The following is a 10,484-nucleotide window of genomic DNA, read 5'->3' as shown; positions in this document are numbered from 1 at the left end:
GGCGAGGCAAGGAAAAGGTATTCTGTACAATGAAACAACGAGGGCCGCAGGCAACGGGCAGTTCATATCTATGGCAACGCCAATCTATCGGTTACACGAAAACGCGTCGCGCCTTCGCTTCGGCTGCCCCCTTCGTCCCTTAGAGAGCAGTAAGACTTTAGCCATCGCAAATCAGTCAGTACTAACGTGTTCATCCCTTCGGGCCTCAATTTATTCATGTATTCAAAGCGGCAGCTAAAAGTTCAAGTGCTTCGCCGTGTTACACGTAAGTAGGGTCTAAGGTTGTATAACATAGTGACGAGGCTCTTGTCCTAAGCGTAGTAATGCGATTAGGCCATGCCAATACGATTTCAGCGGCTTCGCGCCTACGTATGCCCTGGTTACGTGTTATCGCTTCCCTTCAAAAAGGCTTGTATTTTCTCTAGGTTTCGAAGCAACACAAAAACAAGCCAACCTATGTAAGATTCAGCTTGCCAAGTTTAAGTTTAAGTTCTTTGAGCTAACCTCGTTCCCTTATTAAGCTACTGCAAGGCAGCTAATAAAGCAGCAAATTGCTAATCTATCAATCAATACATGGAAAGTGGCAGCTTGGACAGTCAGCTTCATGGCAGCAACATAAAACGGGATGGTCACGATGGGCAGCCTGTAGCCGCAATGGGGCTTAGTTGGGAGAGTTAGAAGCGGATAGCTTTCGGTATAGCGTTTCGCTATTCTTGCATAAGTGTTGTTTTCTCTACATCCTTCATTAGGGTTTTTTGCTCATTAGGCGAATGTGCTTCTAGACAACGCGCTGAGCTAGAGGCATACGTTTCTGACTTCGAGATGGCATGATTCACTTTTTTTGCCAAGCTTTTCACGCTACAGGGGCTGGGCCCCAGACCAGTAGATCTGGGCCAAGACAGGATTTTTGGGGGAGAAGGCACTTAAAAAAATCCAATACATACAAGAACTTTAAAAAAGACCGAGGATATAATATCTTTAAGCCAATCTGCCAAAGTGGGAGGGTCCCTTCCCAGTCAGGCACTGAATCACTTGAACCTGAGCTACTGCCCGGAGCAGGTTCTTGTGGAACTCCCTTCGAATTGTTAGTAAAGACTAGGGAATTAGAGGACTCTGCCTGTGGCCTTTCCGTAGGCATCGGCGGAGTTTTTGAGCGTTCTGCACGCGAAGCAAATAAACATGAGAATAAGGAAAAAAGCTAATCCATTAGAAAAAGGTTTCTATTTGATTTGTTTTACCGATATTTCTGGCATTTCAATTTAATTTTCATTGCCTCAGGCAGGATAGCGAATAATCTTACTTTACTAGCGGCCTTTAACTTGCTTGATAAACCAACGGAGCTTTAGATGTCAGCGTCCCAAGCAAGGACTACAACGAGCCATGCCCGTGTCATTAACGGCCAGACTCCTATACATAGTGACTCTACACCGTTTAAGGTATAAAGTTAACTGTAGATAGCCCGACTTACAGCTTATAACATAAAACTTCCTAAATGCCAGCCAAAAACGAATAGGCAAAGCACTGTCAGACTATTTGAATTGCTTTAATATGCTAAAATAAAGCAGAAAATAAGGAAAAAAAAAGTAAATAGGGACGAAAAAGTTTTACACACAGCGCTTACTAATCCATCGCACCTACTAACGATTAATTATTAGTTAATGCGTTTACTTTGGTAAGTATTTGTATTAAACATTCACAAATTAAAATGGTTGAAGCATTACTATCTGGAATCGTGTTAGGCTTAATTCCGATAACCCTAGCTAGATTTTTTGTAACTGCATACTTGTAATACCGACAGAGTAACCAATTAAATATTCGATGAAATTTAGTTAAGAATCGTCCTACCTAAGATAAGATTTTGATATTGGGAAGGGGGAAGGATTTAAAAGATATCTGTCGAATCCTCCCCCTACCTCCTCGCCTCTTCTCTGTCCAAAAAAGTATTTCAGGAAACAAATAGCAGATGTGCCGCTTTTCTAACGACGAAAATTAATTCTATTCCTATTTCAATTTTAATGTGTACCGCTTAAGCAATCCTTGGGTAGGTAAGAAAAAACACGCCCTGTAGGATTCGAACCTACGACATCGGGTTTTGGAGACCCACGTTCTACCAAACTAAACTAAAGGCGCCCCCTCCTAACCTAAAAGGAGTCACTTCAATCTCCGAAGTAAAAGTTACAGCCAAGGAAGTAGCGACAATATATTTGTATTCGTTGCAGTTTTTTTTACAACCCATTTGATCAATGGGGAATAAAGGTCTGTGGCAAAATCCAGCCATAGCATCAAAGTATAATTAATAAAATATTCCTCAGTTGGGCTCATGATCCGAAGCGGCTCACTGACACTAAGATTGCTGTCTTTACTAGCGCCCCCTAGATCAGATCTAGAGGAGTGATTTCTGTCTCCTGTCGTACTCTGCGGTTGTCCTTTGAATTTCACTGTCTTTGCACGTAACTGCCCCTGCTCTTCCACTGAATTGCCTTTTTGTGTCAATTGTATAAACCCATATTTACGCCTAACTTGATCAGAATACAAGTCAAACATAAACTTTTCCGACCGTTTCAAGTGAATAACCCGTTCATTTAACAGATTCACTTGTTCCCTTAAATGAGCGCTTTCGTTCTTCAATCCTTAGTCGAAATGATGGCAAAGAAGTTATAAAAAATGCCACTGTTAGTGGTAGTAACTACGAAGGGCAAGGTAATAATGCCACTGCCACTATTAGTGGTTAGGACTACAAAGCGAGGTTACCGGCAAGGACTGCGAACACTACCTTATGAAACCTTCCCTAACCATCTTACGGACCTACCCTCTGGAAAGGGAGTAGCCGGCGATCAGTTCAAGCCTACACGAGTGTAGGTTGCCTTGTTTCCTTCCCTCGATGTCGCTTTCTGTTCCGCAAAAAAAAACAAACTAAATAGAATGCAAGAATTCGATCTCCATGTTGCACCAAGTTACTCACGGCCCAGACCCCTACCGTTGAATGAAGCGACAAACAACTCGTTCAATCGTCGGCGCCGGGTTCCGGTTCTCTAACCAAACTAAAGGTAGTTTGCGTGCGTGGTAATGGATGGCAAAACTTATTCTCTCTCAACAAGAATCTCTTGTGCTTCGGTCTTGGATTTGAATATAGCAAGTTAACGTTAACTAACGGTCTTTGATAGCTTAGCGAGTGTGTTTTTGGCCTGCAAACTACCTATAGGTTAGATAATTTCTTTTGAAAGATGGATAAAGTAGTTCCAGTTTTGCCCTGAGCATTCCACGATAACTGATATGGTAGCTCCGCTTCCGCAGAGTGGGTTCGATGATTCATCATCAGATTGAAAAATCGACAATCAACGTTAAGAGGTCAAGTATCCCACCTGGCCAGTTATGACCAAAGGCGTTGAACCTTCCAATAACATACAATGGCAACAGATAAGTAGCGAATAGGATCAAAGAACCGCATCTGCCTTGCAAAACAAATAAAACCAAAATGTGGCCTTGAATTGACGAGCATAAATGCATGCCAAAAAGAGTCTTTTGAGCCTTTTAGTTGCCCTTACTGTGGCAGCCACGGGCTTTAGCAAGGGATAGCAACAAAAGGGGTACAAACAAAAGTGACGAAAGTAAGAGTGCAAGTAAAGTCCCTATCCCTATGGTTAGTTCTATTCTGAAAAAACTACGACTCGGAAAAAAAGGAGATAGCTAATCCACAACCTTAGCTGATTTAGCCTCAAGTAACTTTAGTTAACGAATTAGTAACTGAAGTAACCACCAACCCTATCAGTCGAATGGGATGATTGCAGGATTGCTGATATTTATTGCAGTCTGTGCTATCGCAAATGATACAATCTATCGGCTTTACAGTGTGATAGACGAAGCCGTTAAGTCCACTGTGTTTTCGATCTCAATAGCCTCGACTTGCCAGATCTAGCCGATGCGGCGACGTCAACCTGGTGGTCCTAAGCTGATGGGCGATCCTAACGGTTCCCTTTTCCATTCCCTTTCACGCAAGCACGGTTGTAATTTATGTGTTTTTTTAATTTCTTTTTCTATCTTGATTTTTCTCTTTTCTTATCATATTTTCTTTCATTTTATTTATTAAAATTTAAATTATCATGCCGAAGCAAATGGGACAGGAAGTCGATCTAGGAAAGTTCAACCTCCCGATGATGATGAAAGTGACACTATTTTCGATGAAAATGACACTACTTTTGTTTTGGATCCCTTTCATTTTCATTTTCATGTTTTCATCTTTTTACAAGCTCCCATGGATATTAAGATAAGAACAGACCTTATAACGAAAAACAAAACAAAAATAAAAGAAAGCAAAACGAGCTTTGGTTAATCATTCCCCAGTGTGATCTGTTAGTCCCAAGCAATATCCGCGGAATGACCCGCACTACTAATGACGCGAACTCTAACCAGAAACAGACAAAAAAACAGAGATCGTTAGTTGCCACGTCAATAGCTGGGATGTTCAGCCAACTCTCAGGCCTTGATTTAATAGAAAGGTAGCTACCCTCGAAGCCACAAAAGCAAAAGGCCTAGAGCACACATAGGACGAACAATGAATGAGTGTAAGCCTCGTTGCCCGACAATCGACGGTGCTGACTGCACCGAGGGACTCATTATCGTAATAGCGGAAAAAGTAAGGCAGTGACAACTTGGGGATTGTCATTGAGCGTCCCTAGACGCCCAAGAAAAGTAAGTTATTGATGGCTCTTTCATTCTAGGTCTAGGACGAACCATTTACGCTTGCGGCATCTTCTACGAAGTGTAGCTCACGTCTAAGCATCCGGTTAGGGAACGGGGCAACGCCCATGAAGCTCCAGAAACGGAAGGCCTGCCTGGCTGTATGCTCTTAGAAAGAGGATTCTCCACCAAGCTCCAGGGCTAACATGGAGACCCATTGACTTTATTGATTATTAATTGTAAATAACAGCAAATCATATGTAAGGTAAAGGTATTTAAACTCGTGTTAAATCACTGTCTTAACTGTCTTTGTTTACAATTATAAGTAAAATCGTACTATAGTTTAAAACGCCCGCCTTTCGCCATAGCTTAAAGAGAAGACGCTAACATGACGGGAAGAGCCGTATGAGATCATCAGTCTCATGTACGGTTCAGGAGCCAAGCTTATGCAGCAATGTCAGAGCTTAGGTTAACTACATAATTCCAGTTCCACTTTACTACGTGAAGGCGCTCTATAATATTTAGTAAAGCTATTGCGATATGGAAATAAAAGGCATGATAGGGACAAGGGTTTAATCAAACTGTTACGCTCATCAAATATGATCTTGGTGAATACAGGACTGAAAACTCCTGTAATCCTTTTAAAACATGAAGTGACAGCAGAGGTGTCAATTACTGAATAAGCAAGGTATAATTTTGTTGGAATCGAAGATTCGAATCTAGAAAAAGTAGAAGTAAAGGAGCTTCATTTTTATGAACCAAGACTTCTTTTGCCAAAGCCGCGTAAACCGGGAATTATTTTGTCAAAACCATTGAACAAGAAAATAGTTTGGATTGAACCAACTAAGATTTGGCGTGACTGTAACAAGGTCAAAGGGTTGATTTTCAATTTAATTAAGGGTGGGTATGCTGTAGTTATCGCAGGGCTCGTAGCTTTCCTTTTCAGAAGTCCCTCTTACAAACGCAACCGCAAGAAGAATAAAAAAAAGTTTCACCTCTCAAAAAAAAATCAATTTTCTAGAGGTAGATTCCATGAAAACAAAAGCAAAAGCATAAAATCCAGGAACAAGGATCTAAAGTTTCGCAAAAACAGAAATAAGACATCCCGCAGGAGTAGGACATCCAAAATTCCAAACACGAATATAATAAGACGTAATACTGTGGTAAAAAATATTCGTGCTACGCTAGTTTTAAAAGGGAAAAAGCACCAAAAAAGCCGCCAGCAGGCATTTAGGCGCCGTCGCGTTTATTTACATAAGTATGTATGGAGCTTTTATGGAGTGGCTTCAAAAAAGATGCATGCAGAGTAAAATAGAATGACTAGGGCTATATTGGACAACACAGCACATATTACTTCGTAAATTGCACGTAACATCTTCAAAGAACAAATAACAGGGATGGGGGCTTAATGAATCCTCCACCTCCGGCCGGGGCAGGGGAAATAGCTTAGTCGGTTAGAGTGCTGGTCTGTCACGCCAGAAGCCGCGGGTTCGAATCCCGTTTTCCCCGTTAGCATTATGCTAGTTAGGTTTGTTTTAAAAGTCAGAGTTGATGATATCGATGGAAAGGAAGCCTGACTACCTTTGCCCTTCGAGTAGAGCATGTAGCGAAAAAACCTTGTCAGTCTCTACCTGTTTCGTTTGACCAGGCAAAGCAGTCAAGTGCTGCACCCGGCAATGATGATAGTCTAGTAGCCGGAAATACAGCTAGCCCACGTTTTAACTCAAGCAGCATAGGACACGTAAACTCCCATGCGTGTAAATCAGCGAGGACCACTAAATGTTCCTGCAAGTTGTAGTCAATACCTAGTATGTAAGCCGTTACCTCAAACTTGGAGGTTAATTAAATAAAGGCAAAGTTGGGTTTTTTCGGTGTAGTTGTGAAATAGTCGACAGCTATAACGTTGCTATACAAAACTGTATGTAAGATTCCCACTTCATACAAGTGAACTCTTCGTCATTTAATTATTGTTGAGAAGATAACTATTCTCAGTCATAACATAGAGTACAAAAAAAAAGAAAAGTGCGGGGAAAATAAAAAGACATCATGGACACCTTAGGCATTACTTCACTATTGCCCTTTTCTTCAGCTAAACGGGCATATCCCTAATTGCGGATGTTTCCGATAGTCGTCTTATTTCTATGTTTGATAATATCAAAAAGGGAAAATCCCAATAAAAAACGGATTTTGTTCCAAGAAAGTAAAGGCTTAGACAAAGAAGCATTCGGGGGCAAAGAAGCTGGGGATATATTTAACCTTGAAGTATCTTCTAAAACCGTACTGTTAGAAGACAAAGAAGGTAAGGATGAAAAATGCTTATTTATTGTTAATAAAGAAGCTAAGGACTTATCTTTCGATTGATCCTCAGCATGTTTTTGTTTTTGTTTGTTTAAAGGTGATAATCATCTTGTATTCATAACATTTACAGTGGCGTGGTTGTTTGTTTCCACAAGCCCGCCTAAGGGGCTGCGTTAGCATGCCAGGAAGGGACTCAAAGAACAAAAAACCACGTAACGAAAAGAAGCAGTAAACAGCCAAAGCTAGCAACACCGAGATAACAATGAACAACAAGCAGGTTACTCTAAATGCTTGCTTGTACAGGTAATCTATACCAGTATGGTTTATCCACCATCTGCAACGCGTCGATAAGTCTGCGAGAAGCCAGGGCCGAGAAGTAGTTCCAAACCCCGATAAGCAGTTAGTTACGATTATGTTTCGTCGTCGCACTAATTGAATTGTTCCTGGTTACGCATGGATTATTATACAAGAATCTTATTTAAATTCGTATTGATGATAAAAAAAATGTTGTTTTTGCTTTCGCTTTTCGGGCCTGGGGGTAGAGGTCCCTGTTAAACGCGCTACCCAAGTCAACCCAACCACTTGTGGTTCCGGTTCTCTAACCAAACTAAAGGTAGTTTGCGTGGCCTGGGCAATGAACCCCAAGGTGCCTAAACGGCAACTATGAGTTGATAGGTCGATTTAGCAAAGTGTAGAACCGTAAAGGCTGTTTATTTCCTTTACTCAAACTCGGTCCCTACGGCCAGATTGCGATTAAGCTTTTTTTTAGCTCTTAAAAAGTGAAATAGTAATGGGGCAAAGAGCGGGGATAGGCACAAAACATAAAGCAAGAGGCTCATCTATTACAAACATGCCGGCATGGGTATTGCACACGGCAGCCATTGCGCTTTTATTATATAAAAAGGGTAGCGAATGGTGGGTTCAAATTGTAGCCACATGCTTTGACATATACAAGCTGGTACTTGTTACATCAGCAGAGCAGTTGTTGACTAATGATCCATAATCCTTCCTGTGCTAGGGTCGGGTCTTTCGGTCGCTAATCTGTGCAGTGCAGGAGACCAGACATATGCAACAGTCTTCGACTAGCACGGTTCGGTTATAAAGATCGATGTGTCCGCAGCAATGTTTACTACGTTAATGCCGGGCCCAGGTAAACAGAAGAGATCTCCCGGTCTATAAGCCCAGCCCAGTGATAAAGTATAGTTATCCTTACGTAACCCTGAGATTCTACAGAACCATGTCTAAGTACAGATAGTACAAAATCTAACTTGCTTGCTCTATTTTTAGTATTGAGGATAGCCCTGTACGACAATCTATAGTGCAGACCATAGCAATTCTGCAAGCGGAAAAAGGGACTCGAACCCTCAACTCCAGCCTTGGCAAGGCTATACTCTACCATTAAGCTATTTCCGCCATGTAACCTTTATCTAGTAAGTGCCAGTAAATGTTGTGCTAGGGGCTTTAGCCACTCAACCGAAGGGAAGAGGGATAATGGTTGTTCATTCTTGTAGCAGGCGCTGGCTATGAATTAAAGAAGCAAAGCACGCATAGTAGACGACGCAAACCCTCAGCAATCGAAAGGATAAGGGCTTAATCAAGCAAGATCCCGACAAGAAAAGCAAAATAAACAAGCGATTGAAAAAAGAAAAAGAGAGTCCTGGCTCTCAAAGAAGCGAATCCGACCCCCTATAGCCTGAAACGGCACCTTATCAATCAACGATAGCATGAGCGAGGCGTTAAGTGATGATTCTCGGAAAAGAAAATTCAATGCCAATGCAATAAAAATAACCGTTACTACGAAATAGCTCAGAAAAGACAATATTCAAATGGGACCTTAACAGTGAAGAAGCCATGTGACTCGCACGCTCAGGGAGCACTTATTCAGCCAAACTATTCACATAAGTCGGATAGCGCAAATAGGATCCATTTTTATAAAATCCAAAGTCACCTAGGTTGTACATCAATACGCCTGTCCCCTATCGCTAAGCGTAGGTAACGTTGGATTAGGAACCAAGGGGATTCGAGTGATTCGAGACACCTTCAATAGCCTTCTCAATCCTACCTTTAGACATTACTGTACAATTGATCCTCGCGTTCTATGAATTTTCTCTTTAATAGAAACAGCAGAAAAGATGTAAAAAATGTTGATTAATTCGACTTTTGCTTTTGCTATTGCTAGATGCAACGAAGAAAAGGCTGCTTTAGCAAAAGCAAGATTGAAACGTTACTGAGTGCAATAACTTAGTAAAAGACAAGGTAGCTAACATTATAAGACTAACTACTAGGTACAACGCTCTAAAGCCAGGGCAACAAAACTTAAAATCTGCTATTAGCGTTTGCAATTACGGGAAGGAGTTTCTTTCAGTCCACCTTTGCAGCCTACGGGGCCTTGTAATAGGGATGCCAACTTGCCACAAGACAGAGAAGCCAGGTAAACGTTACAATAGGAATGACGGCAAAAAAGCATGTCTTTGGGAAATCTTTTCCCATTCTATCACAGGATATGATAAAATGCTATCCCGCGAATCCCTGCATTTCATACGATTCGAGATGCAGAAGAGCGCCACACAGAAGCGACTGAAAAACAACCTTCGAAGGGCAATTGCAACAAGCGGAAATGAAAGCTTAGAGATTCGCATTATTGGACTTACGCAGATGGATAGGGAACGACGAGATCTCGTCGATGCAACTGACAACGACTGCACGGAAACGGAACTTGAAGAAAGAAAGAAAAATTATGCAATTCGTTTCGAGAAGCAACGAGCAATTAAGCAGGTTTGACAGTTTCTCGACTAGCATCCGAAATTTCAAAAAAACGGTCGTCTAACGCTGCGAATGATTAATTACTATATCGGCTTGCAACGAGCTATGGCTAACAAATCCACGTAATCGCGACTTTCAGCCCCCATTTCATCATGAAGAAGGTTTCATTTTTACCTCTCCTTTTCGCCAGGTAATAAACATTCAACCTGACGTAGCATCATTTGCAAATCAAAGGGCAGAAAGAAAAGTTGTTAACATCGTTTAAGTGGGAGACAAAATCACCCGTATTCACGGACTTAATAAAGTAATGGCTGGCGAATTGGTGGAATCCGAAGACGGTACAGTTGGCATTGCTTCGAATTCAGAATCTGATAATGTTGAGGCTGTGTTGACGGGTGATGGTCTAACTATATAAAAAAGGGGCTCCGTACAGGCAACGGGTAAGATTGCTTAAATACCAGTCAATGACTCGTTTCTAGGCCGCTAAGTAAATGCGTTGGCGCGACGGAAAAGGTCAAATCCCAGCTTCCGAGTTCAGATCGAGAGAATCTCCCGCGACGAGCAACGCTTTTGCAAACATTCTCGTAGAATAATGAATTTTCTTCAGGTGAAAGGCTGCATTCCATTCGTAGCGGGCTCGAGCGCATCGGATTCTGTGCGACCCTTGTTTGTTTGTAACAGATGTGCCTATCCTATCCTTGCCTCGCATAAGAGGACTTAAACCCCTTGTAGCCCTGTGATATATG

The 10,484-nt window shown here is 41.7% G+C and overlaps 2 non-coding genes and 1 pseudogene across 2 annotated transcripts; 2 read left to right on the top strand and 1 right to left on the bottom strand.

Annotated features, from left to right (window-relative positions):
• Positions 1–2,056: 2,056 nt before the first annotated feature.
• On the bottom strand, positions 2,057–2,130 carry TRNAW-CCA (transfer RNA tryptophan (anticodon CCA)). Its single transcript has one exon. It is a non-coding gene; the product is annotated as a tRNA-Trp (tRNA).
• Positions 2,131–4,160: 2,030 nt separating this feature from the next.
• LOC147464817 (uncharacterized) lies at positions 4,161–9,663 on the top strand (annotated as a pseudogene).
• On the top strand, positions 6,113–6,186 carry TRNAD-GUC (transfer RNA aspartic acid (anticodon GUC)). The gene has a single exon. It is a non-coding gene; the product is annotated as a tRNA-Asp (tRNA).
• Positions 9,664–10,484: the final 821 nt, after the last annotated feature.

The sequence above is a fragment of the Adiantum capillus-veneris genome, chromosome 1, assembly GCF_014529385.1.
Source record: "Adiantum capillus-veneris isolate H3 chromosome 1, ASM1452938v2, whole genome shotgun sequence".
Taxonomy (NCBI): domain Eukaryota; kingdom Viridiplantae; phylum Streptophyta; class Polypodiopsida; order Polypodiales; family Pteridaceae; genus Adiantum; species Adiantum capillus-veneris.
The sequence above is the reverse complement of the archived record's forward strand: the minus strand, read 5'-3'. Positions and strand labels throughout refer to the sequence as shown.